We start from the raw sequence: 27825 nt of genomic DNA on the forward strand, positions 1-27825 counted from the left end.
GGAATAGGGATATCCCTGATTATTTAGCTCCAACAGAGCTGTACTGCCAAGGAGTTGGGAGCCTATTAGGGTCCAGAGCCTGTATGGAGGCACAGAGCTTTCTTTGTAGATGGGCCAAGTGCTGACTAGGCACAGGAGAGGAGGGGGACAATTGCACTGCGGGCTCAAGCTTGCGGGGCTGGGGGGGAAACGACACATTTGGAACTGGGGTGAAATGGAAGGAAATGGGGCCTCGGTGAACACAATGAACCAGGCCCCAAATTTCTCTCAACAGGCACGGTGGGCCTCTTCTTCCAGGGATCCCTGGGGAATTAAGTCTGGGAGTGGTCCCCATGGCCTTATCTCTGTTTATCCTCCCCCCCCCACACACACACCTCTGCCATGGAAGTACAGTATGTCACAGATTCCCCCCCACCCCACCCCACCCCACGGGAATCAAGGTGGATATTTCCTCCTTTGGAACCCCATGCTGTAGGATTTTTCTGCAAGGAGGGAAATGGGATCATCTGGGCTAATGTAATAGGCAATACTTGTGGAAGTATTGTGGTTTTATATTCATTGATATCAAGCACATGTATGGAAATGCATATACATGTTTGTCTATAAATTTCTAATATTTAGTGATGAAAAAACCTTATATAATATATACATGAGGACACTACATCAGGTAGTAACACAAATAGCATTTAATCAAGAGAAGAAGTGTGCAGAATCTAAAATCCCACAAATAAGGAGCTGTGTAACAAATTTTGCAAATAGTCCTTCATATGTTCCATTGATAATTAAGGGTTCATCATTCCTGATGAAAGCTTGTCATTAAGGAGTCCACTTTAATGAGATTGTATTAATTTGATTGTTTGAGGAAGTGTGCAACTGGAGCATAAATGATGGTGAATTTCAGGAGAAAGTATTCCCCCTCCCCCCCAATATTAGGGACCTTAGGTGAGGGGGAGAAATCAGTTTATTTAAAAATCAGGTCCATACCCTATTTTCTTAATGATGCTGATCAGAATTTCTGGCTCAACAGTCTCCACAGCATCACTGCTGTTGCCGTTGTGAGGCCCCTCTGGGCAGTCCCTGGTCCCTGGAGGATAAGGTGTGTTGATTATTAGACTGAGCTGGAATACCTTTTATAGCCAAAAATGATATGTAGAGTAGTGGATTGTTTATTTAAAAGGCAGAGTTCTTTAACTGCACTTCTTATTCCATTACTCTCCTGATCAAGTTTTAATAATACAAATATTAGCTAAGGCTCACATCATAGCTATATTATTGATTTTTCCCAGCATTGACATTCGCGGGTCAATATATTGAAATCTTAAGGCACTTCCTAGCTTACTGTGGGTTAAGAATGTAATTACTTTTTTATTTAGACTCTGGTAGATTTATACTACCTAATTACTGGTTCCCCACCTAAATTATCCAGAATAATCTGGGTTCTTAACACTTTTCTGGTGGCTAATTTAACACACAGTCTTCTTCATTATAATTGTTATCACAGCAGCGGTGTTGAGTACCTTTAATAAAAAGTGTTAAGAACTGTAGTACACAATTTTTTTTGTCTGTGAGATTCTGCCCAACAGCAACAAACTGAAGTATCTCTATCTGTGGCCAACATATTTATGCAATGACTAGGTATTGTGATTTATTAGGCACTGATCCTGCAAACTCATTCAATAATGGGCTCTCTGGTCTTGCAGAAAGAGGTATAATACAATCTGATGTCAGGACGTTGAAGCTAGACAAATTCAGACTGGAAATAAGCCATATATTTTAGACAGTGAGAGTAATTAAGCATTGGAACAACTTACCAAGGGTCATGGTGGATTCTCTATCACTGGCTATTTTAAAATCAATGTTGGTTGTTTTGTTTTAAAGATCTGCTCTAGGAATTATTTTAGGGAATTTCTATGGCTAGTGTTATGCAGTAGGTTGGACTAGATGATCACAATAAACTCTTCTGGCCTAGGAATCTATAAATATGGATAATTTTACCTATGTGAGTTGGCACATTGGGTTCAGTAGGATTACTCACATGCCTAAAGGTCCTTAAGTTCATAAGTGTTTGCAGAATCAGGGTGTTGGTTTGGATTTACTTAGTGGAGTATACTACCTGAAGAAGACCTCTGTGAAAGCTTGCCTCTCTCACCAATAGAAGTTGGTCCAATAAAAGACATCACCTTGTCTCTCATTCATACTAGTCAGCTGGAATGTGTTTCTGTTAGAAGTGTACCAATCCACCACCACCTTAACCATAGCCAAGATGGTGGTTCATCCTTCAGAAGCAAGAGAACAGTATTTGTATGAGTTATGACACTATTTAACTACTGAGTATTTTAACTAGAATAGTGCTTTTCTAGCAGTGAGACAACTCACACATTGCGTCATGAGTATTCCATTACTCCCAAATGCCCAACTTCAATTTTGATACATTATATTAGCTTCTGTCTTTGCATCATGAATTTACAACTGCTGAAATCAGTTCTTATAGGAGTAATACTGCAGTCTGCTAATAGGCATAGTGTAACCATTTTTTTAAGAGACCCTTGAAAGAACAGTGCTTATTTCTTGTGGAGAATATAAAAGCACTGCATCTTTCCCTGACCATCCCTTGTTTATCTACTTGTTCAAATGCCCATTCATGTAATTACAATCTTTCTAACTGTATTCTTTTTGTGGTATTGTAATGCACTGTTAAACAGCTGCCACAGTCTACTTCAGGGGTAGCTACCTTTCAGTGGTGGGCCAAATGGTCCTTGTATGCTAAATCTGAACTCAGTTATTTATAGCTAAGTCTTCCACTTAAGACAAAGGCAATTTTGTCTGAGGGTAGGACTGCAAGATGAAGTATGTTGTTTGTTTGCCAAGCATTTAAGCAAAGGTGTTCAATAGGGGGAGAAGTGTGTTCCAGTACATAGGTCACCGGAGTGGGAATAAAGAGACCCACGTACTATTCATAGTCTTCCACTGACTTTCTGTGTCTCTTTACTTTTTGTGCCTCAGTTTCTCCATCTGTATAATGATACTTGCCTTCCTTTGCAAAGTGCCTTGAAATGTGTGGATGAATTTTATAGTTAACTATAATTGAGAAATTCAAGTTAATTAATAACTAAGAATAAATATTTTAGTTTGCCTACAATATTTTCCCATACCATGTAATGTGGGATCTTCCACTATGCTCCAGGGGGAAAAAAATGCATGCTTAATAATATGGGTTTATAGGTGAAAGAACCACAAAGAAAGATATCTCTATCAGAGGAGAAAAGAATATGCTCATTACCCAGGGGGGAAAAAATCCCTGAGACTGCACATAATGGGAGAGTGCAAGGAAAAGAAGTAAGCAAATCCTTTTAAGTCCATTTTTTTCACCTCTCATAGATAAGCACATTGACTAAGGACAAAACACTTACTTCACACATTGTTCATGCTTTCAAAGTGTATTATGAAAACAAACAAACAGGAGGCAGAGACAGAATGTGCTCAAATTAAACATCAGAAAAGGTTATGGTCCAATGATGTACTTACCTCTAATAAGAGCACTAACATTAATTATAACTGTAATATTTGTGCACAGATTATATGAAGCCTAGAATCAGGATTGTAAACAAGTGTTATTCTTTCCATCCCATATCCTCCTATTTAATCATCTTTAGATTCATGTAGTAGCCTGCAAAGATGAGGTGTGCTAAATGGATAAAGTGACTGCAGCTTGAGATAATAAAAGGTGATGCGTCATTTGGGGCTTTCAAAGGTGCAGTGTACAATCTCAACTGAGTTTGAGTTTTTGTTGTGTGCAAAAACTGGAAAGTGAGATACTAGTGCTGCAACCTACAGTTATATATTATCAACTTGTTTGTTGTCCGTGCTTGTTTTTCAGAGGATGCTGCAGCTCCTGCTGATTTCAGTTGGAGTTGGGGGGCTCAGCACCTCGGAAAATCAAAGTGGAATAGTAGAATAATTTTTAAAAAAGAGAGGAAGGCTCTGGAGTGGGACTCAGGACAGCTGGAGTCAGTGTCTGCTATGCCACCAATTTTGTTTCACCTTGGGCAAGTTGTTTCTCTCTGGACCTCAGTTTTCCACCTGTGAACTCTGGAAGATAATACTACTTTTCTTGCAGTTTGTGTCCATTTAGACTGTAAGCTCTTGAGTCAGAGACTGTTTGTTTTCTGGGGCCTAAGCTAGCTATTGAAATGCAGATAATAAATAGGCCATGTGTTTTATTTAAGGGAATACAATATATTAATCAGTAAAAAGAAGAAGCCTGTCACTATTTTCTGAAATATTTCCTGGAAGTATTTTGGCACCAGCGTTGCTGCCATGGGAATGATATTATGTCTGAAAGTGCACTTTAATTTCAGTCCTGAATACAGCTGTGCCAAAAGTGAAGAATTAATTGGTGTCCAAGATGGACAGAAGGGAGAAGCAAAATAAGGATGAAAAGGAAATAATGTTTTATTTTTATACACATTTCATCTCAAAGCATTCCAGTATTTACCCATGGACATGAATCTCCCTTCCCACTGTATTTTAGTACAAAAGGACAATATGTATGCATTCACAGTGCCATCTTCTGCACTGGAACAGGAGAAATAGTAAAAAATGTTTTAACTTTCCTGAAACTGGCAAGCAAGGACATTTTCTTGTTACACTTTATAGGCCAAATCCTGTCCCTATTGAAATAAGTTCTCCATTGATTGCAGTGAGGATTGGGTACAAGATGCATACGTATATGCAGATACTTTTACTCAGTCTAAAGTGGGACTCAAAAAAAGTGTGAATGCTTACGACTTACACAGAGTGCATATTCTGCCTCAGGATTAAAGTATTTAGTTTTTCAAGGGGTGACAGCCAGTCCATTGATCAATGCTTCATTCTCACATTTAATTTTGATAGTACTTTGCCCCAGAACTCACATTAGATGGCCTCATTCCAATGTAATGCTTAAATTAATTTCAAGTTCAGCAGTAGGATATCATGAAGGAAGCAGATTGTTCTTTGTATCCATTGCAGTAGAAGGCACAGCCAGGTACCTATCAATGTAGTGACTTTGTATCATTGATAACATATGTGCCACAAAGACCATTTGATGTTTAAGGCCATCATTTTTTAACATCTGGTTGGTTTGTTATGAATTATGTACAGCTAAATGTGTTCAAGCTTATTTGCAAAAGGCAAATGTCCTGAACCAAATAGCCTTCCCTATAAAAGCTAAAAGTAGAGAGAGACTAGGAAAGCGGTAAACACCAATATAGCTAATTTCACATGGTTAATATATATATATATATATTTCTCACAATTAACCAGCATGATACAGTATTTATACATACAATGAAGTTATGTTGAATATTTGATAGAAGGCAAGATCAAAGTTCTGACCTAAGAAGTGTTTTCTTTCCACATAGTCAGACTTCCAAGATCATCTCTTGTCACAGCATTTTGTAATGACATTTTTGGAGGTGTCCCTATGAGTGTGTCTACAAAGATACCTACAGGAAGTGAAAAAAGGAAAAAATAAAGTTGCTATCTATCATTTTTAATTGGGCAGAGTGGAAGCAAACTTTCAAAATAGAGAGTGTCTGGCTGATTATAATGGCAGTCATGGCAAAATCCTTATGTAACTCTGAATGTGTTCCTTTTATTATCAAGTGCTCTGCCAAACCTGATCTGAATAACTTGTAGGACTATAGTTCAGAAACTAATTCACACTTATTATTTTCATGAGATACAGAATACACCATTTCACCCTTCAGTTGATGTATATTCAGATTAGTTGCAGAGCATGTTCTAGCCTAAATCCCCAAATCTCTCACTAATAAACACAAAAAGATACTTAATGTACCCAATATGTATGTTTCCACATTTAGCAGCTCCCTGCCATATTCTAAAAGAATTGGACCTGTTCCCAGAGTAATAATATCAATTCTACAGCGAGTAACTACTGTATGCAGCTGATAATCCACCAGATGCTTTCAAATATTGTACCTGAAAGCCATAACATTCCATTGACACCAAATCACTCTGATTTCTATTACCAATCTTGATTTTTATATATGTACATAAAGTGCAGTATTATAAATAAGTCACCTTTCACCAATTGTGTGAAGGTTAAATAGCAAAAATAGGACTATATATATATATTTTTTGGACAACAGCATTATATCTTTGGAAATAATTCTGACAAATAAAAAGCTATTAGTTCCCCCCAAAATTGTAATGAGATCATGATTAATAAATGCCTCTCAAAGGTCTACATCAAAGTCAAGGCTTTTCTGTGATAAATGTAAACATGCAGACCTTGCTTTGCCAAAAGCTGTGTGTTTCGGTTACCAGGTTCCACTGATTGATCTGTTCATTACTCTGATAAATAATTTATCACCTTGAAGAGGACAATTCATTATGCAGATAGTATGAACAAGTAACTATAACAGCCAAGCCTTTAAAAGAATTAGCAGTGCTACTAGTGCCCTGGTGTTCATGTTTCTGGTGCAGAGCTCAGACCTGCACAATAGCAATTAAATTAGTATAAAAACAGATTGCTCAGGATCCTTTATAAGCAGTGCCCTACGTGAGCTAGTGTTGAGGCCTGTTGAGGCCCTTTTAACTAAAATGCCTTGTCAGTCATGAAGAGTTATATGTAGCCTTCTTTAAAATGTCATAGAACTAGATTGCAGTATACCCTACTTCCAAAATTGGGGTGAAAATAGGTTAGGTTTGCAAAGTCTGAACCTTTATACCCCATCACTCTGTAACCCCTACAAGCACTGTGTTCCTAACAACTCTTAGCTCATTGGGTGTAACAGTAAATTGTGAATAAATCTGATGAAAGTCAGGCAGCCCATGTCATTTCTCGGACTATAGGAATAATCAATAAGGGGATAGGGTTGTGATTTGTTATGCCAGGGAACTGCTTCTATCTGCTTTCAATTAAAAATAAAAAGGGAGAGGGGAACAGCCATTTGTATCCTGGCAACACTTGAAGAGATGGGGTGGATACCAGCACTGATCACTTTACCTCCTTGCTGGAACACTGAGAATAATAATTATATATTGCTCTGGGATGATAGAGATGCCTTTGATACACCTGAGACTGGGTGAAGGAGTCTCTTTGCTTTAAATATAGAAGTCAACCACAAACAAATGCCTTTATAATTAAAATTCATAAAATGTGACTAAGCTATCTGATTGTTCAGCAGTGTCACATATCACTCATGTGGCTGCACAAGTCACAAACACTTAACCATGTTTTCCTTCCTCTCATCACATGCTGGGAGAAAGGTAACATTATTTTTTTTCTATAACTTGTAATGCTAACATATATACACTAGAGCACTGGTGGGCAGCCCACAGGCCGCACATGGCCTAGCAGGATCATCTGCTGGCAAACCACTAGACAGTTTGTTTACATTTGCATGGCCGCCTGCTGCACCCAGTGGCCAGGGTTTGCCGTTCCTGGCCAATGGGAGCTGTAGGAAGTGGCATGGGCTGTAGGGACGTGCTGGCCACTGCTTCCCGTGGCTCCCGTTGGCCAGGAATGGCAAACCACTGGGAGCTGCGGGTGGCCATGTAAATGTAAACAAACTGTCTGGCGGCCTGCCACCAGGTTACCCTGACGGGCTGCATGTGGCCCGCAAGCCACAGGTTGCTCATCACTGCACTAGAGTCTTTAGTAGTCTACTATCAGAGATACTGGTCTGTAGAAGTATTCAGGACATCAGCTACTATGCTTCAACCATAGCTAGATCACTGATATTTCCAGGGGTTTATCTTTGGTGGCAAAGACATCACCTGTCTTGGAATATCAGAGTGTTCTCGATACAACAGCCCAGTTTAGATTATAAGCTTTTTCTCCCACTGTTTATGTACTGGATTCCTGGTTTTAATAATGACTTTCTTGAACCAATATGCCTATTATTCTTGTAATATACTGTCTTCCACACTGTAATAGAGTTCTGCAACTGGTATTTATAGATTGTATGGTGTAATGTAAGCCCCATGGATCTGTCTACTTTCATGAGTTTAAGGGAGTCTGCACCCATAGATCTGGTCTGTGGAGTCAGGGAAAGGGTGAATGCCACTCCTGTAGCTTGTCCGTCACTAATCTAGAACCTGAAGATCCTCCTTTGGCAGGGTAACTGAAGTGCTGCCTGCTCCCCACCCAAAACTGTGCTTTAATCCAGAGTAAATTACTCCAGATCAAGTCTAACTTCTGTGATTTCCTCCTAGATGCCATGGAGCTGCCTCCCACCACTGCTCCCAGAGACAGTGGCTCACAAAGAAAATTCTAGTAGTGTGATTCCTCCAGGAGCCATACTATTAATGGCAACAGAGTGCTCGAGTAGTCAGGTGGTAGTGCAGAGGCACAAGGTCTCCTTAGATCTCACAGGATCTATGGGTTTGTTTAGTGGACTGAACCCCCCAGTATTTTTGTGCAGTTCGGGGCAACTCACCACCAGCAGAAGAGTTCCAGAGAAGTAGTAACATGGAGATTCAGGTTTTGCCAAGGCCAGAACATGGGCACCTATTCCTCTTCCAAATCCTTAGGGTTTAGGCCCTGATCCTGAACCTGGCCTCTTGAAAATGGAACCCTACTGAAATCGTGGAGCTACATGTAGGCACAAAGATTCACCTATGAAGCGTCAGTGCAATAGTTGTTGCATCTGTTTTAATGGTACAATACTTTATCCCTTATTCACAGTAAGCAGTACTTAAATGAATAAGAATTTCAGAATCAGGGCCCATGTTGTCAAGCACATTTGGGATTCTTTAGGAGGAAAAATACAACAGACATACAGATTAATTTGTTGTATGCTGAAAATAAACTTGATTAAAACAATAGTAATGAAAAATAAACTTTTTTTTAATATTGTTGTACTACATAACATTACATTTTCTCCTTAGAGCATTATAATACATTGATTAACTAAACCAAACAGTTAAAAATGTTCCCATTGCTATGAAACATTTCAGGATGTGCAGTCATAAAATAAAAATGTGCTTGCAAGATATATACTGTATCAGCAACATACATCCTCTAGAATGTATTATTCCCATGTGCTATTCCTTTCTTATTGAACTGAACAAGTGGATGTGACCATGGAAGGAACAGAACAAATTAAAGTCTAAACAAAGGTTTCCTCCAAATAGCTTATAGTGCAAGCAATAACCAACAAGAAATGGGATACAGCTGATAAGCAGAAAGCAAAGTTTATTGATTTTTTTCCCAATTAGGTTAGGTAAATTCTGTTCATCTACTCGCTTAAATGGATATGAATGTGAACCCTCTGAGGTATTCTTAACAAGTTTTCAGTAAAAGTGTTTCCATATCACTTCAGTAACAGGGATTGGAGGCAGTTGAGAGCTGTAAGAATATAAATTAAATAAAAGATTATTGATGTATTTTAAAAAAAGGCTTTTCCTCCAAAATGTAACACTCCAAAAGAATTCAGGGCTCTCAGAGTCCAGGGGAACAGGATTCATTCTCATTTTCCAGAGCCCCACATTCATGAGAGTTTTGAATGTTAAAAGTGATTTTGTTTTAGAGTGATCTATCTAGCTACAAGTATCTCTCTTGTACTTTGGGCTTTTGACTATCTGTCTTGACACCTAGGTGATTAAGGAAAAATGTGAACTGGAGTGAAAGTCCATTACTAGCTGTTTGGTGGGCTATGGAATGAGTTTGCGGTCTCAATCCACTTCCAAATGGACCATTATCCATATCACAGAAACCACAATCACAACTAGAACCCTGGTTGATGGTGTCAGAGGCCACAGATTGAGGGCCTGATACTGCAAGGTGCTGCTATGGGAGTTGAAGATGCTCAACTCTTTATAGGATCCTTCCCTTAAAGGGCATCAACTCTGAACTACTCTCATACTTTTTAGATGGTCCCTCCAGAACAAGATATTAAGGTACATATAACATGAGAGAGTTTGTACTTGTGACTACTCATGCTATCAACACTCTTGTCCTCTGGCTTTGAGGAAAAAAATAAAATAAAATAAACGATGGTCTCCAGGAATATCAATCCAGTACCATTCACAATCACTGAAATTGTTCACAAAGAAAAAAAATGTGAATTTGCTATTTCAGCATTAAGAACCACATGTGTTTTTGCCTGTTTAACAAAATGTAAGGGACCAGATCCTGCTCTCAGTTACCCAGGTGTAAATAGAGAATAACTTCACTGAGTCACTCCAGACTGACACCGCTGTAACTAAGAGCAAAATGTTACCTAGCGGGGAGTTGCTCCATTGGCATGTGAGAAAGATTCATGGTCTGGAGGATAGAGGTTAGTAGGTCACTTGTGAGTGCTTTGTGTAATGAGGCAGACAGCTTGGGGTGGGGGGAAGAGGAGACTGACTCTTTGGAGCCCCTCTGATTCAGGATATTAGGAAGACAGTAAAATTAGTGAGGCAGAGGAAAGGTCCTTGTCTGGGGCTGAGATGAGATGAAAAGGTTCCTACACTGAATGCAGGTATCAGTGCTGGGGAAATGAAAAAGGCAACTTTTTAGAAGTATGGATATAGAATGTTTGCTGAGAAAACATTGATGCATCTGGAACATAAGAGAATTCTTGCTGGTGAAATGAAATTCCTGGAGGGTTGCAGCAGGAGACAAGGCAGGTTGTGTTTGAATTGCCACCCAACCCTGAGGTTCCCTTGGCTAAAGGCAGCTTCAACCCCCAACTGAGGCAGCATAGAAAGGAAAAATAAATCGGGGATAAGCTGAATTGGTGCATGGTCAAACTGCTTTTGCCCCCCTCAGTTACCCATTTCATCTACTTTTGGGGATGCATTGGCAACTTGGGGGTTCCTCAACTGAGGGGAGGTGATGGGTACCTTGTACCACCATAATTCTATTCCAGGCAGAATCTGCAACGATGGGATTCCTCCACTAGCACTGAATATGGACCATTAAGTGTAATATGGTATCTTTTCCTTGCTCATTACTTCACTGCCCTACCTTTTATACACATGCACCCACCTGATCCAGTGTTGGATCAAACCACCACTTCCTCAGTCCATTTCACATTTTTAACAGCATTAACTTACATTGCCTTTGACATCTGTTTGGTTCAAAGAAGGCTGAAGGTTGCTCTAAACCATGAGGGCAGCCAGGTGGCTTTGCACGGTGCACACTCAGGGACATGCCAGCTGCTTCCGGGAGCTGCTCAGAGCCAGGGTAGGCAGGGAGCCTGCCTTCGGCCTGCTGTGCTGCTGACTGGACTTTTTTATGGCTTTTGACTATCTGGTCAGTGGTGCTGACCGGAGCTGCCAGTGTCCCTTTTTGACCAGGAGTTCCAGTTGAAAAACAGACACCTGGCAACCCTAGAAGCAGGGAAGGTGGGGGTGATGGTTCTACACCACATGAGGATTCCCCCACACCAGGGAAGGTTGACCACCTGTTTTGCATCACCAGAGGAGTGCAAAGCAACCATAGCAAGACTAAGGAGCAGGGCCTTTAAACATAATGCATAAATATGGGGTGAGATCCTTAGCTTGTGCAAATTGGTGCAGGTATTTTGAAGTCAATGGTACAATGCCAATTTACATCAGCTGAAGGTATGTTTATTTTTTTTCTTTTTTGGCAGTGTTTTTTTTTGTTTGTTTGTTTGTTTTAGGCTACCTACTTTAAGCATATTTCTGCATGCTTCTTTCAATTAATTTTGAAGGTGGGAACATATTTTTACACCAAGTTTGCTTCTCAAATGCTAAAAGAGAAGCCAGCTTTTTTTTAGCTGTTTGTTGAGCAGGGCCGGCCTTATGGGTGGGTGACATGGGCAACTGCCCAGTTGTCAGTGGAGGTGGGCACCATGGTCATAAAGCAAAGGGCAAGGTAGGCTTGTGGTGTGAGGCTGTGAAAGCAAGCTTGGGGCAGTTGTGGGAGGGGCAGGCAGCAAGGCACGGGGGCAATGGGTGTTAGCTGGGGAGCCTGGAGAGGCAGTGGGGCCCAGGGCTAACGAGGAGGTGGGGACCTCAGATTGGCAGTGGGGGCTGGGTGCCAAATTACAAGTTCACCAAGGATGCCAGTTTCCCTAAGACCATCCCTGTTGTTGAGAACTCTGGAAGGTAAGAATATATACATACTGCTGTCGCAATGGATTAGTGCAGTGGTTCTCAAACTGTGTGTCAGGACCCCATTTTAATGAGGTCGCCAGTGCTGGCTTAGACTTGCAAGGGCCAGGGGCTGAAGCCTGAAGCCTTCAGCCCTGGGCAGTGGGGCTCAGGTTACAGGCTCTCTGACTGGGGCTGAAGCCGTCGGGCTTCAGCTTTGCCCCCCACACCCGGAGTGGAATGGCTCAGGTTTCAGTCCCCGCTCCTGGGGTTATGTAGTAATTTTTCTTGTCAGAAGGGGGTCGCAGTGCAATGACATTTGAAAACCCCTGGCTTAGTGAAAAAGGAACATTTTTGTCTTTTTAGAATATTTTTTACCCAATTTGTGAGAAAACGAATGCAAAGGGAGTGTAACTACTGTTGATCTTCCATCTCAGACATATTCATTCTCATCACCTTAAGAGTTCGCTTTTTTAAAGGCACTAATAATACCCAGCCATAGAGTATCTATTATAATGAGAAAAAAAAAGTTATTAATGTATTTAGCTTTGCAAATGATTTTATTTGCTATATTATAATTATGCCCATTATAAGTGGAATGCACAATAATTATATTTCCATCACCAGCCCCGTCTACTCAATGGGAAAGCATGGAGGTTACTGCACTGCAACTGCCTAGTATTGTGGACATTTCAAACATCTGGCACTGCATTATTAGAGATGTCACAGAGAACTGTAGAGCTTTTAAAAAACCTGTTATCATTTATACAGATGAGGGCTGAGGCAGTGTGATGTGATTTAGAGAGAGTGTTTTGTTGTTGTTGTTCTGAAGAGCATAGAGCTTTAAACACTGTTTTTCTCGTCAGTAAAAATTCCAAACCAGAAAGGCTTCAGCCGCACCAGGAGTTTGATCCCTCATTGCAAATAGGATAGCCATGCATTAGCTGTCTGGCATTTCTGAAGTGATAAAATAAACACTAAGAATGCATAAAACAACCATTTCAAAACCTGCTTTCCTTTTTTTCTTGTTTGTATGGATTTTAATACACTAAAAATATCCTCCACTCAGAGGAAAATGACAGCTATGGTATGCGGGAAGACACCAGCATCTTCCTCAGCTATAATTATGTATGGTCTTCCCCAATGCCAAATGTTTGTTGACTTGAAAGATGTTTCAGGCTCTTTGGTCTTGGGGTTGTGGCATCGCAGAGAATGGATGGGTGAGCAATGTGCAACAACGCTGGCAGCCAAGGTGTTGACTTGAGGTTTCCAATGATGCACTGCATTGTAATGTTTAGTTGGACATCAACAAGTCGAGTAGGACTACTTCTGGTCCATACCAGTGCCCAGTACTCTGCAATGGAGTACAGAAGGGCCATCACTGATGTCCATAATGCTGATGTTGATGCTCCACAGGTTGTGCTTGCCAGTTTCTCGACCAGGTTGACCCTTGTCTTTGTCTTGGCAGCTACCTTCTTCAGATGGTCATGGAAGGTTAGCCTGAGATCCAGCTTCATTCTGAGATAGGTCAGAATGGGGTCATTTCACACAGTGTTGCTGCAGAAGATCACTTTCAGGGTGCACTTAGCATTTCTGTTATCAAGATGGAATGCAGTGATGGGGTGGTTCAGCCACATGATAAGTTGCCTTCTGCGAGCCAGTCCAATCATTATTTCTTCACAGTGTGATGCAATTGAGATGATGGAAGATATTAAATATGGCACAAAGAGTTAGACATTTCCATAGCTGTGATTACTTTGGCTGCTGGCATTATTCCACAAGCAAGGTAACTTTTATCTCCCAAGGTCAGTATGTTGCTTGCCTGCCATGACTGGGTTTATTTCTTTTTTCCATATTTTAATTAGTCTTCATTGTTTCTTGAAAGCATGGTGTCCTGATGGTCTGCTTTTGCAAGCGATTTTTCTAGAAAACTATTGTAGGTCACAAGTTCCTTCTCCTGTTCCTAGACCAGCAGGATATGGTGAAGAGGGAACTGTCTAACTATCCCTGTCCCAACTCAAATACAGTAGCTGTGTTCTTGATAAATCAAATCTGGTCATCTCTGGAAGGAATCATAGATTTTGAAGGCTGTAAGGGACCGTTGTGATGATCTTGTTTCTGCATAACACAGCCCAGAGAATTTCACACGATTATTTTTACATGAAGCCCATTGAAGAAGGAGGATATAATAAGCCCTTGAGGGTGAGAAGAAAATAAAAGGGCAAATGAAAATGAAAGGGGAACTCAATCCACTTTTTTTCTTTTCTTTCTTAAACCTTGACTTCATGGACATTTCTAGGCCAAATTCTGCTCTGTCATTCCTGGGGTAAATTTATTCCAGATTTACAACAGTGAAACGGAGAGCAGAGTTTGTTCTTCTGGATTCTTGCTCTGTCCTTGTGTCAGGCTTTGTCCTTTGAAATCTAGCTCTGCCTTAAACATAACCACTATGAAATATAGCCTAAAACACCTATAATTTTAAGGAAAACCAACCAACCCAAACCTTTGTCTATTCCACATTATTTTCTTTTATTCATTTTGAAGTGACAATACAATGGGACCTAACCTTTTCCACAGGAAAATCAGCAGATCATGTTATCTACAGGTAACAGATATTACTGAGCCAACCTACCAGACCATAGTCTGGATTTCCAGATATACTATGCTGCTGGAACATGCTTATGAGAGATTAAAGACTGCAAAATCAAGGGCCAACAATCTGTTGCCAAATCCATAAAAGCAAGCCAGAGAAATAGAATATGTAAAAAAATAGGTCATTGTGTTTTTTTCTGTAACAAACACCTTGTTTTTGGGTCTGATCATGAAATCAGTGGCAGAATTCCCAGGTGTAGGATTAGGTCCTAGGAATAGTTTTCTAGACATTCAGACGTGACTGTGTCAATAGCTTGGAAGACTATAGAATGCAGTATAATGTCCAAAGCACTAGTCGAAAGTGCAAAACACAGGAAAAAAGTGCATGGGAACAACACTGAGGTAATCATTTATTTATATATTTTTTTCTCACTGCTGTTTTACAACACCTTGAAAGTTTGTATTTATTTATTTTATTTGTATGAGATTTGAAAAAGAGCCTACCCTGAGGCTGGAGGCATCCTTGATGAGCTATAAAAATTCAGTCCTTGGTAATTGCGAATTCATCTGTTCTCTCATCTTGAAACTGTTCCACTTGGTATAAATAAAATAAAATAATAATTGAGAGAGAATGTGGTTAGCCTGGTTGTTAGGGCACTTACCTGTGAGGGGAAACACCTGGGTTCCAGTCCCTGTTCCAGAGGGCGGATTTGAAGCTAGTTCTCCCACATCCTATGTGAGTGCCCTAACCAGTGGGCTTTTGGATATAAGGGAACACTCACCTCTACCAGGCTTCTGCTCTCCCCAACTGTGCACAGAAGAGGCTGGAGAATGGATGGAGTCTTGATTTCCCCCATACATAGCCTATGTGCCAGCTTGTGGAGCTGAGCTGGTGTAGGGATGGTAAGTAATATGCACTTTTTAAGTGGCTGTCTGAGATTATTTCCCTTTTGGAGCAAAGGAGGAGTTAGGGAAGGAGTTATGGCTCTCTGGCTAGATTGTACAACACTTGGGAGTAGTTCATCTGAAACCAATGGGATTGCTCATGTGAATTAGGCCTTGTGTATATGAACACCTAGTTTGTGGCAATCTACCCTACACTAGCCTGACACATGCTTGCTGTCCATGTGGACCCTTCTGATGGACATTAATAGTTCCCTAGAAGCTTTGATTTACCCCCCTCTTTGAAACAGGAGTAGATCAAAGCATGCTAAGGAACTGTCAGTGCGTGTCAGCAGGGTCCTCGTGGCAGGCTAGTGAGGGATAGATTTACACCCCATCTTGCCACAACGTAAATGTGTGTATAGACAAGCCCTAGGTCCCTCAAACAGAAGGATCGCACAGTATATCCCTAAGTTAATTTTTGCTCTAAGGTGCTCCTGCAGCAGTACAACCAAACATACCCCTTCTACAAAGAGCTGTACCTCATAGCAAGTGTCATTTGAAAGCATATTACAATGATCCTTAAACACTGATGTGTTAAGTATATGACCTTTATTTTTTGCATTTCAGCTATTCTCTGACTTGCAAGAGGAATACAATCATTTTATAGTTTGGTCAAGTGAGAAAAACTCAGCCCTCAGTAATGCTAGTGAAAGTTCAGAATACTGCCACTGATTTTGGTGCAGTTATTCCAGATTTGTTTCAATATAACAGAGCAAAATTTTCCCATACTCTAGAAAATAACAAAATATTGGCTCCTGTCACCTTCATCATGAGCCTAAGCCTGACTCCACTGGAGTCACCAGAGAGGAAAGATGAGGCCATTAGTCAAAGTTGGAGACCTGGGTTCAAGTCTCTTAATCTCGCTCTGTGCCTCAGTTCTTCCTCTGTGAAATGGAGTTGATATTCCTTATTTTCTCCCACTCTTTAACTGTCCTGCCTTTTTATATTGCAATAGCTTGAGTGTTTGCATAGCACCTATCACAGTGAGGCTCTTACCTCTGTTGGGGCCTTTAGGTGCTGGGTGAGACAAATAATAAAAATAATCAAGTATCAGAGGGGTAGCCATATTAGTCTGGATTTGTAAAAGCAGCAAAGAGTCACATGCATCCGACGAAGTGGGTATTCACCAACGAAAGCTCATGCTCCAATACGTCTGTTAGTCTATAAGGTGCCACAGGACTCTTTGCTGCTAATAAAAATAATGTTATTTCATCAGCTGAATAGAGAACAGTCTGCAGTCTTTTGGTTTGGCTTTGGTTGCTCTGGTTTGAGTCCATATCTCTGCTAAGTGGTGCCTGCACCAGTTTGAGATACAGTGCGGTCTTTACTAACTGATGTAATGCTGTCTCAGTGCACACCTTTTTGACATGTAACCATCCCTACTCTGTGTTTGAGCTTACTTTTAGAGCTGATTCCTTTTTAAGCCTGTTTGTTGATGACATACATTAATTATGTGTTCAGTATTCAATTGACTTTTGTATACTCAGTAAATAAAATATTCCTAAAGAAGAAAAGACTCTATTTCAAGATATTCCATGTTTCATCACTACACGTTTCTCAAGACGGCACTGCATTTGTGGTTGAAAAAGGGTTGCATTAGCTCCCTACTGAAATTGTAACAAATGCCAGAATGCACAGTCCATAACTGACAAGAGAATATGGGGCCTAAGCAGAGTGTCAGGTTGGAGGGTTGCTGACTGTGTCATTTTATTAATTGGTGCTGAGAGTATGTGTTCTTTGGCAGTTCTTTAATCTGAAGTGTTATTTTGTTACTTTCCCAGTCAGTGCAGTGGAGATTTCTGTCTGTGCAACTAGAATAATGTTCATTTTGTAGTTCAGCATCAGTGAGATAAGTGTTGCATTTTGTGTGTGTGTACATTTATTTATTTTTTCCTATCTGATTTTCTCCCTCTAATAAGGAATAAGGATCTGGCGAAAGATCACAAGAAAGAATGTCTGTGGGAGGGTAAAAGAGAGAGAATGCTGATCCTATGCAGTATAATTACTAAAGCGTTCTTGTTTTCTCTTTGATTTCATGGATGGTTGGGATTTTCCATTTGAGGTTATGGGAGTGAATGTGCTCGCTTGTCCAAAATTGTCTATTCCTTTTGACTTGGGCTTTGTCCTAGAATGTGCTAAAAGGGCTTAAAAAACAACACCCACCCTCAAGCCCCCACCTCCCTTGGTTCAGTTTTTGGCTGCTATTTTAAGCAATTACAGATTAGCTATTTTGTGCTTTATACAATATGGGAATTAATTTATACATGAAAGAAGACTGTGGAGGACTAGGGTTGCAGGACTGGGGTCCTTCACTCACACTCAGGTCCTACTTTAAGTCAGGGCTACCAAAGATCTCAATAGTTCTTGTGTAACCAAGGACCTGGTTCAGAGATTTGGTAGAACAGTAGCAGTAAATGTTAATATATGATAGCACCCAAAGACCCCAATGGGGATCAGGGACTCTTGTTGCTGGGTGCTGTACAAACACAGAAAAGAAACGATCCCTATCTTGACAGGCCTGCAATTACTGGGGGTGGGGGGGATGGGACTTCTATTGACTTAAATGGGGTGTGAATCAGTCCTAGAGGTGTTAAAAGGAATCAAAGTTGGAGGCCAGGGATAGGAAAGGGCTGACTAACTCTGCCTCCCAAGGTGTTGTATTTGCTAAACCTGCTTTGCTTTAGTCCAGGGTCTCATTGGCCTCAATTGATACTTTAGAAAGAGATCACTATAATTTCCATCTGTCTTGAACATTCTTAAATAACAACCAGTTTTAAATAAAGTTGGCTGTCTCCTGATCAAAATGGAGTGTTAGGAGCCCTAACAATGATCCCTCTTAGTAACCTCTTCCAGTCTCTCCCATCCACAAGTCTCTGAATTACAGACTCTGATTTACAATAAAGCTGGACAAGATAGAATTGATGCTTCTTTCAGAGACAATCAATGCCACTAAGTAAAGTGGCCAATAAGATTTGCTTTGTACATAAATTCCTTGCTTGTTATGCAGGTCACTACTATAATACTCCGACCTCAGCCACTTTGTAGAATGTGAGGCTGTATCTAGAAAGTCAAGCTGGTTTCTGAGTGTTAACATGGGCTTAGGTTTGGACAAACAGTTAAGTTTGTTCTGCTAAACACTTTCCTTAATTCCTTTTTGATAGCACAATTGTTCACTCAGGACAAGAAAAACTAACTTCTTGCCACAGTGGGACTTGGATTCTGACCTCTGCCACAGAAGATCTTAGGACCAATGTCCTGGGTGTTTACAGACCCAAGCTACACTTGCCAAGATAGGGCCAATCCTGAGGTGTTGTGCCCCTCTTCTGCCAGTGAAGACCCGGGAGCTACAAGTGTTTATACCAGGCTCCTAAAAGGTCAAATTCATCCTCCATGGAATTCCTTAATGATGTTCCACTAGATGTGACTTTGATGTTGTCTTAACTAATTATCAATTTTATTTATTGCTGGTATTATATTATCAGCCTGCATGCCCCAAGCAAGACTAGGGCCTTATTGTGCTAGGCACTGTACGAAGACATAGTAACAGACAGTTCTCACCATAAGGAGTTTACAATTAACATAGACAAGAAAGACAAAAGGTGAGAGGGGAAAGAGGCACAGAGAGGTGAAGTAACTTGTCCAAGTTAATACATGGGACAGCAGGTCAGTGGCAGCACTGGGAATGAAATCCAGGCCTTCCAACTTCAGTCAGTTCATTAGACCATATTGTCAAGCCATAATGTTTTTGAGTACAAGTAATTATAGCAAGTGCCTGTGTCCTTCCATCCTCTCGCTTTACATGCTGGAATGTAGTATGAAATTATATAAGGAACGGAAGCAACCTTGTGGGATGTGGAGAGCATACCCATGTCATGTCCACTGCGTACACCTGGAGAAACTGATAAAAACATAAAATGCTCTTGGTGGAAGAGGTGAGGGGAGGGGGGGAGAAAGCAGGTTGCTTCCTACAACAGAGAGGGACAACTCACCCCGCCTGGCTCTCTGCAGAATTTACTCTGATTACATGCTTTCATACAATGCCTCTTAGGCTACACCTACACTGCAATAAAAAACCTGCGGTACTGAGTCTAAGAGCCAGATCAATTGATCCAGGCTGCAGGGCTAAAAATTGCAGTATAGAAATTTGGGCTCGGGTTGGAGCCTGGGCTACGAGCCTCCCAGCCCCCCACACCTTCCCTTGTGAGGCTCTAGCCCGAGCCGAAGTGTCCACACTGCAATTTTTAGCCCTGCAAGCCTAAGTCAGCCGATCTGATCTTTCATTGCAATGCAGATGTACCCTTAACCTGCAAGCAGGACAAGGAAACCCCCTCATCATTTAAGTGATAGCTCACAATTTTACTACAGTTCTCAATAAACCACAACCCATATATGGCATTGCTTCAGTATGAGATTTCAGAACATCCTGATGGCAGGAATATTAACCCAATAAGTCTGAAACTGGAATTCATTGGAATGTTGGGCACTTTCTGAAACCTGTGGACAGATTTTCCTAGAGGTTTTTAAAATTTATTTCTAGTTAATTTTACTGCTGGTGAAGTGTGTTGGATGTACCATCCTGGAAACTTATATATACATTCCCGCCACCCCCAGTACCATGTACAGGATAGACAGCACCAGAGCATGATGCTTAATATTGTCTCACCTAATATGTCTCAACAATGACCAGGAGGGACTGGCTCTAGGGATATTTTCTTCCCTGTTCAGTCCTTAATTGGCCTCTCTCCTGCATCTGCAACAAGATTGTCAACTGTGATAGTAGATTCTGTCATGTGGATGTGAGTCTGCTAGGAACTGGACTTCAACAATCAAACTCATTTCATATACATTGCTTGACAAAACCATGCTTTAAAAATACTAATAGATACCTATACTTCTAAAGGTATGTCTCACAGCTTTGTAAACGCAGGCCCCTGGGACCATAGCTTGTGGACTCTGTGTTTCCAAGCCCACACTTGAGTGTCCACACTGCATTGTAAGCTGGGGTTTACAAATGCTGGGCCCGGGTCTCACAGCCACCCTAATGCATCCATACTGCACAACACAAACATCTTGACCGCTTGACCTGCAAAATGACAGGGCTTGGCTCCAAGTCACAGTGGGACTTGGATTCTGACCTCTGCCACAGAAGGTCCTAGGACCAATGTCCTGGGTGTTTACAGACCCAAGCTACACTGATTTGTGTGTGGATGGAAGAGGGGCTTGGGTTCAAACCTGAGTAAAAGCCTGGTCTTCGTGCGCAGTGTAGATATACCCTAAGAGGCAGACGTTGTTGAGGCTCTCATTTTGGTGCAGATGGCTTCTTTTTCTGGTTAGATGTGATCCTGTGCTTCAGTGTGCTTGTGTAACAAAGCAGCATGGCTCCTCTCAATAAAGCTCCATTTAATTTTCTCTGTTATGTCATGAGAATCATTCAGGGGTGCCTCTACCCCCAAGCAATCCTAATCCACTAACTTGAACAACCTTGGGAAGGGGGTTTGTCCACCGTACATATCTTCAAACTGTTACATGTTACTCTACTGAATTTCTTCAGATTTCGCTCCTTTACTGCCCCCTCCACCTCTTGCCCCTGCAGCTCGTTTCTGCTCAGGAAGAGTAACTTAAATTATGTCACTATGGTTTTGGACTATGGGGCAGTGGAACTTTCCTACTATGCAGAGGAGAAAAAAAGTGTTTGCCTATATTTTACATGTCTGTGGATGTGCTCAGTTAAGGCCATAACTAATATTCTCCTAACTAGCCAAAAGACACATTCACAGTGCATCCAAGTTCATCTGAACAGGTTGCCAGGATGCAGAATAAAGCTGTACAGCCTTCTCTAGCTTTACACAGAAGGAGAAGAGTGCATAACATTTAGCATGAATAAATCAGGAAGAACGATGTACCTGGAATGCAGTTTGAAAGGGCAGCAGACCTCCTAAAAGCTTTGGAAGCTCACTTTTAACTTTAAAGAGAGGGTTGAAAGTTGAAATTCAGCTTGTGGTATTACTAGAAGGATTATTGTAGCCATTATCTTTTTTCCACATGTAGAAAAGACCTATGACTCACAGGCAACATTAAGAATGTTCTCTGGAGTTGAAGAAACATAATAATCAGTCTTTGCTGTGAAGAGATTATGTTTATTCTCCAAGAACCATCTTTCATATTAAATGTCCATACATTTGTCTTGAATTAGCATTTACCTTGAAAAATGATCCTGATTGTGATGCTGCTCAGAAAAAGGCTGTATTGCCATTTCTACTTTAACTGCAGTACTGTACACTACTGATTTTTCTTATTGTGAAAGGAGTCAGCTTTCACAGAACAATAGAAGGCATAATAATCTCTGCAATATCACAGGACTCACTTGATGAAATAATAAGCACGAGTAACACTATATGATGATTTAAGGAGTAAGACATGACACAGCATGTGTTATTGTATAATATCCATACACAAAGGTGTTGGCAGCCTGAAGCCAGCTGGCTCCTTACATCCATGCAAACTGCATAGTGTAGTCTCTGCTATAAAATGTTGTAACTATGAAATATTTTTTTTTATATTTAAAAAAATACTACTAAAGAAAAACAAATCCAAATAGATTCTGGAAAGCACTTTGAGATCTTCTGGTGAAACGCTCTATGTAAGAGCTAGGTGGTGTTATTTAATTTTAAATAAATATTCCACACACTTATCAGAACTTGCATAAATCAGGGTCTGTTTTTCAAGGGATTCAGTTTGACCTTTTGGTGATGAGTTTGTGTGCATGAGCAGGGGATCTTGTATTATCCAAACTGGTTTTTTTAATTCATTGCTCATTTTAGCCATGATCATTTTGGGGGCAGGGGAGGGAGGAGAGAGAGAATTCCAGACTTTTGTCTCTTTCTTCATCTTTAGTTCAGCGTGTTGCTGTATTGGTTACACTCACACACATCCTACTTCCTAGTTGTCTGTTTAGTACCAGGCCACAGATGCCAAGGACAGAAATTCTAAGGATAAATCAATATTGTCTGAAAAACTGTTAACATCTGCCCTGTCATGTACTGGGCTAGGCCCCCATTCAGCAAAGCACGTGATGGTATGCTTAAGTCTACCCCTATTCAGCAAAGCACTTAAGCATGTGCTTCAGTCCATGGGTATAGAATCATTTGTTAAAAAGTAAGCGGGTACTTAAGTGTTTTGCTGAATTGGAGACTTAGGAAAGAATAGGAGACTCTGCGCTAATTTCACTTGTGACATCATTGAACTCTTTTGCCATGCCGCTGAATTATGGGTCTCTGTGTGCCTCTCTTCCATAATTAAATTGATTTCTCCCCTTTCCTTTTAATTTCTTAACACATGCTGTACTGCAGTAAGAGGTATAAATGTTTCTTACGATTCTCCAAGTGAGATTTTGCAGTAAATCATGATGTAACTACAATGTCTTACCATCCACTGGTTAGACTCCTTAAACTAAGCATCCAATCAGTTAATCCAAGAAGATTAATTTTACTTTCATCTCAAAGTGGAAGATTCATTAATGACACAGAAACAAGTTTGCATTTGGTTAATTAGTTGAATGAGGGTCATCCATATCTATCGCCAGTGGCAGACAGCTGAAGCTGTTAAATCCATGAAAATAAATTCACTCTCAACACAAAAGTATTAATCAGCTCAGGAGGGCTAGTTCAGGTCCTGGCAAGTACCACAAAGCTCTGAAATAGATACGTCAGAATGTTTGTTTAGTTAGTAGATGTTGGTCCCACTGAGGAACAGATTTAAAAATTGGAATTCACAGCTTTAAAAATATTCAGTGATCTCATATGAAAATAGTTTCCCTTCCTTTGAAAATCAAAACTTAAATCTTAATGCTATTTTGACTTTCAGGTTTTTCTACTAGTTTTTGGCTCCTCATTTTCCCTTAGTAAAATATTTTGCATTGGAAATCAGTTTCCTTAGGATTTTGCTTTTGTTTTTGTTTTAAATAAAGGTTATTCTTAGTTTAAAAAAAAGAAATGAAGGAAAGAAGTAGACACTCATGATTCTCCATTGCCTGAAATAGAAGGTCACCTTCCAGTAAAATCCATGCTGCTTCTATGTAACCATTCTCTGCACTGGGTTACATTTACAAAGCAGTAAAGGGGGACTTATGCACACAAGTCCCGTTGACAGTAACAAGCTGTGCACATACAGCAACTCCACATGCATTTCTTTGAAAACCTATCCCACAGTACATAGAGTACTTATTTTTTCAAGGGCAGTGAAAAGCAGCCGGCTGAGTAGTCTGATGTCTGGCAGGACTGGGATCAGGAACTATTTACTGAACACCTTGCTGGGATGACTACATTTGATAGATTTTAGAATGAACAGAATGACATACATTCACAAACTTTTGAGCTCTAAGCAAAGGAATTGACTCTCTCCTCTACTCTTCGCATTAGCCACTGAAGCATTGGCTAGTATGATAAGCAATAGCTCACCAATACAATGAATAGGAGTAGAGAATATTTTTTTCTATATTCCGTCAATTGCATCTCACAAAACCACCCCCTTAAAAAAGCCCAGGGCTTTTTAAGTATTATATGCATTTAGTATAATCTCCAGATACATAATAAACCCATTAGAATGAAGCCACAATAGTGAATCACTCTCAAGAATCAGCAATCTTGAGTCTTGTAAAGTGAGTCAAGAGGGACTCTGATATCTAGGAAGAATAAAAATACACCTGAATATGAACATCCTCTAGGGGAAATATTACAAAAAGTACCTCAGGCTACTATATTTGAGCAAATAGAAATGATTTAAACAAATGATCTATTCTGCCCCTGGCATACATTGTAGTGTGGGGGCTACTAGAATTAATATTCTGTTCCTCTTCTTAATCTAGTGCTATCCCCAATACACACACTGTGCTTGTTCTGATCCCTTGACTCACAATTCTGGAACTATTTGACAGTGAGAAAACAGCAGAACCCAACACCGGGTTTCTACAGGCTAGCAAAGAAATCAGGTTAGTCGCATTTGCACATTTCACCAAACATTACCACCTAAATATTGAAGTGATTGGGTATCAGACACTACACATGCAGTTTGAATACCCCCAGCCCTTCCAGCCACTCTGCTGAAATCAATGCCATTCAGAGATAACACAAGTCCATCCAAACATACAGGCAAATACCCTATAACCATTTAGAAAGAGAAAGAAGAAATTAAATGGCAATGCTTGCATGTCTCATTTAGGCTCTGGGTAATTTTTTTAGTGCCTAAGTGACTTAGAGACAGATTTTAAAAGTATTCATTGATTTCAGTAACAGTTAGGAGCATCAATACCTTTTTAAAATCTGGCCCTTAGGCACTTAGGCTCCTAGATTGCACTGAAAGTCAATGGGACATTAGGCTTCTAAGTTGCATAGGTCCTCTTGAAAATTTTTTCCTCTGTCTACAGTCAGGAAAATGCACCATGTTGGGAAAATGTGTTAGTAACATGATATTAAACAGGACTGTGCACAAAGGGACAAATTGTGTTTAAAAACTTGTTAGCTGGCCACAATGAACCCTATAATCACCCTTGGGAGAATTAAGAACAGCTAATACATTTCTAAACACACCTCCCCTTTTCTGATATGCTCAGTGTAGATGAGCATTTAGTAAGCATTTCCAGCATCCTAGTCTTAATCTCTGGCTTCTCATACAGACCATAGCTGGATGGACACAGAGTAATTTACCTAGATAAAGTCTTTCAGGCTAATTGTTTGTATTACGGTAGGTTTGAATCTGTTGTAGTAGCAGCCTCTCCAGTTCAGTAGTTCCATTTTTGAATGAATCCAGGGATAGCTAAAGAAATAGAATAGGGAAAATATTTTTATCCCAAACTTTGTCAACTTTCAGAAAAGGATTGATTCAGGTCAATTCTTTCTTTATTCAAACCAGTTTTCACATTCCTCCCAGGGAACATGGAATGAGTTTACTATTAATAGTGTATTACTCCTGCAGCACCAAAGGCATGCATAGTGCATTACTGTCATTGAGGAATTTTGTTCCTGGGCCAAAGAACTTCCAAACAAATGAGACATAACACCGAAAGCAATGGCAATAGTCAAAGACAGTGGGTGAAGGAATTCAGTGATGAAATGTTATGTGTGATACGTTTACTGAGATCTTCTGTATTGCTAATTTCAGATTTAGTTTAGTTTTGGCGAGTTGTGTTTTAGCAGTAAAAGATAGACATGCATGTAGGCATTAATGGTACTGTTGAAGTAGGATGGTGGTAGGAGCATTTACAAAAGATGTATGCTTTAAGGAAGGATTTAAGGGAAGAAAGTTAAACTCCTCAGGCCCTGATCCAGAGCTGAAGTCAGCTGGAGTCTTTCCAATAACTTCAAAGGACCAAGCCTTTGATTTAAAGAAAAGAGTTGACTGTTCCAGGTAAGGGGCAGCATGAAGAGTTTGTAGCCTGGAACTCGCTAATCTGTGCTGCTTTTTCACGTGGTTTGTAGGGGATACATTTTCATCACAGCACAAATCTGGATTAGGTTTACCTACTCTGCCAAATGGGGTGCTGAAAATATAGTGTCAAAGCCTGTCCCCCACTTACAACACTGTAAATCTGGAGTAAATCTATTGCTTTCAAAAGCATTATTCCAGATTTACAGAATTTGTCTCCTACTCTCTAATACTGTTTCAGTATTTCTCTCTTGCAAATTATGTTTTCTGGAATCTGTCTTGTCATTTAGAAAAATGAAAGCCAGTGCCTCCTTTCTGACTCCACTAACTTAAGATGCCTTGCCAAAAATAAAGAAAATTCAATATATTTGTATATATTTGCAATTTATCAATTCCCCAAGGATAATAGATTATTCAATTAATAATGGCTCTGCTCTAGACATCTTAGTGAGATAATTAAAGCATTCTGACGCATAATCAATAAATTGATTAATCATCACTCCCTTTTTTCCAAAGATGGTAATTGAATTTAAATTCCTTTACAGAGTCACAAAGCAATTGCCTTGCATGCAACTTTTTGGGAAAAGGGAAGCAAAAGGATATGATGTTCACATCTTATTTGCTAAGCTTTTTGCAAACAGAAGTCATGACAGAAAATCAGAGAAAGGAAAGTGATTCACTCATTTTAAGTCTATAACATATATGTGACAATAAAATTAGAGATTTTTTCTTTCTTCTCCTATTGCTTTTTATGAGAATCAATCCAATACTGTATTGGGGAAAAGTTAAAACCTGCAGAAGCTCAAAAAACATAATTGTGTAATTACCTCCCCTTTAACCTTTTTTTTCACAGGAATAAAGAAATTTAAACTGTACCTTTATTCTTTTTTTTCCCCTTCAGCAAAGCACTTAACAACATGCTTAAAATTAAATGTTTGTTTTAAGGATTTGCTGAACAGTGATGGACTTAAACATGCTTAAGTGCTCTGTTTTAAAAGGTGAAAAATTGATGAGTATTGAGAAGGTTAAATATAAAGTCTTCCAACATCCTAAAAGAACTCTTGATTTATTAATACATAATGTGTGTGTGTGTGTATGTGTGTGAATTTATATGAGGTCTATAAATATAAGTTTAAAATTAATAATATGTTTATCCATCTTTATTCAGCAAACCGTTAACTTGTAACATATTTATCGATGCACTCAGATACACACACATGCATACCTATGCATCTGTGTATATACATATGTGTGTGTGTGTGTGTGTGTGTGTAAATAACATACAAAAATAATAATAGAGAAGGTGTATTTTGTCACACAGGAATGTTACATGCTGTGTGGAGGCTCAGAAGTTTCTGAAATCAATGTGTTAAACGTGATCTAAAAATCATGCATTATCCTTTGAACAAGTAACAGACATTGCTAGTAAACTGCATATTTGTGTGATCTTTTTTTCTAAACATTAAAATATAATTCTGATATCTGTATTATCCAGTGTACAAGCTTGCTAACCTCCACAAATGAATACGTGTGGCCTCCCAAAATAGAACAAACATGTATGCTAATATTTCCATATCAGCAAATCAATGCTATTTTGGAGGGAGTGGGTGAGATTCTTTATGTCAGGGTCTGGTTCAAAGAATGGAGATGGGTTACTAATGTTTTCTGAAAGGTTGTTATATTACACAAATTCCTGTGTCTACATGCAAACCAAGGTACTCATACATGAACAAGAGTATTTGCTATTAATTATCCTTCCATTTAGAAGATTTCACTCATATAGTCATGGAGCACCAACAATACCTGGTGACCAAC

This window comes from Mauremys reevesii, linkage group 2 (assembly GCF_016161935.1).
Source record: "Mauremys reevesii isolate NIE-2019 linkage group 2, ASM1616193v1, whole genome shotgun sequence".
Lineage (NCBI taxonomy): Eukaryota > Metazoa > Chordata > Testudines > Geoemydidae > Mauremys > Mauremys reevesii.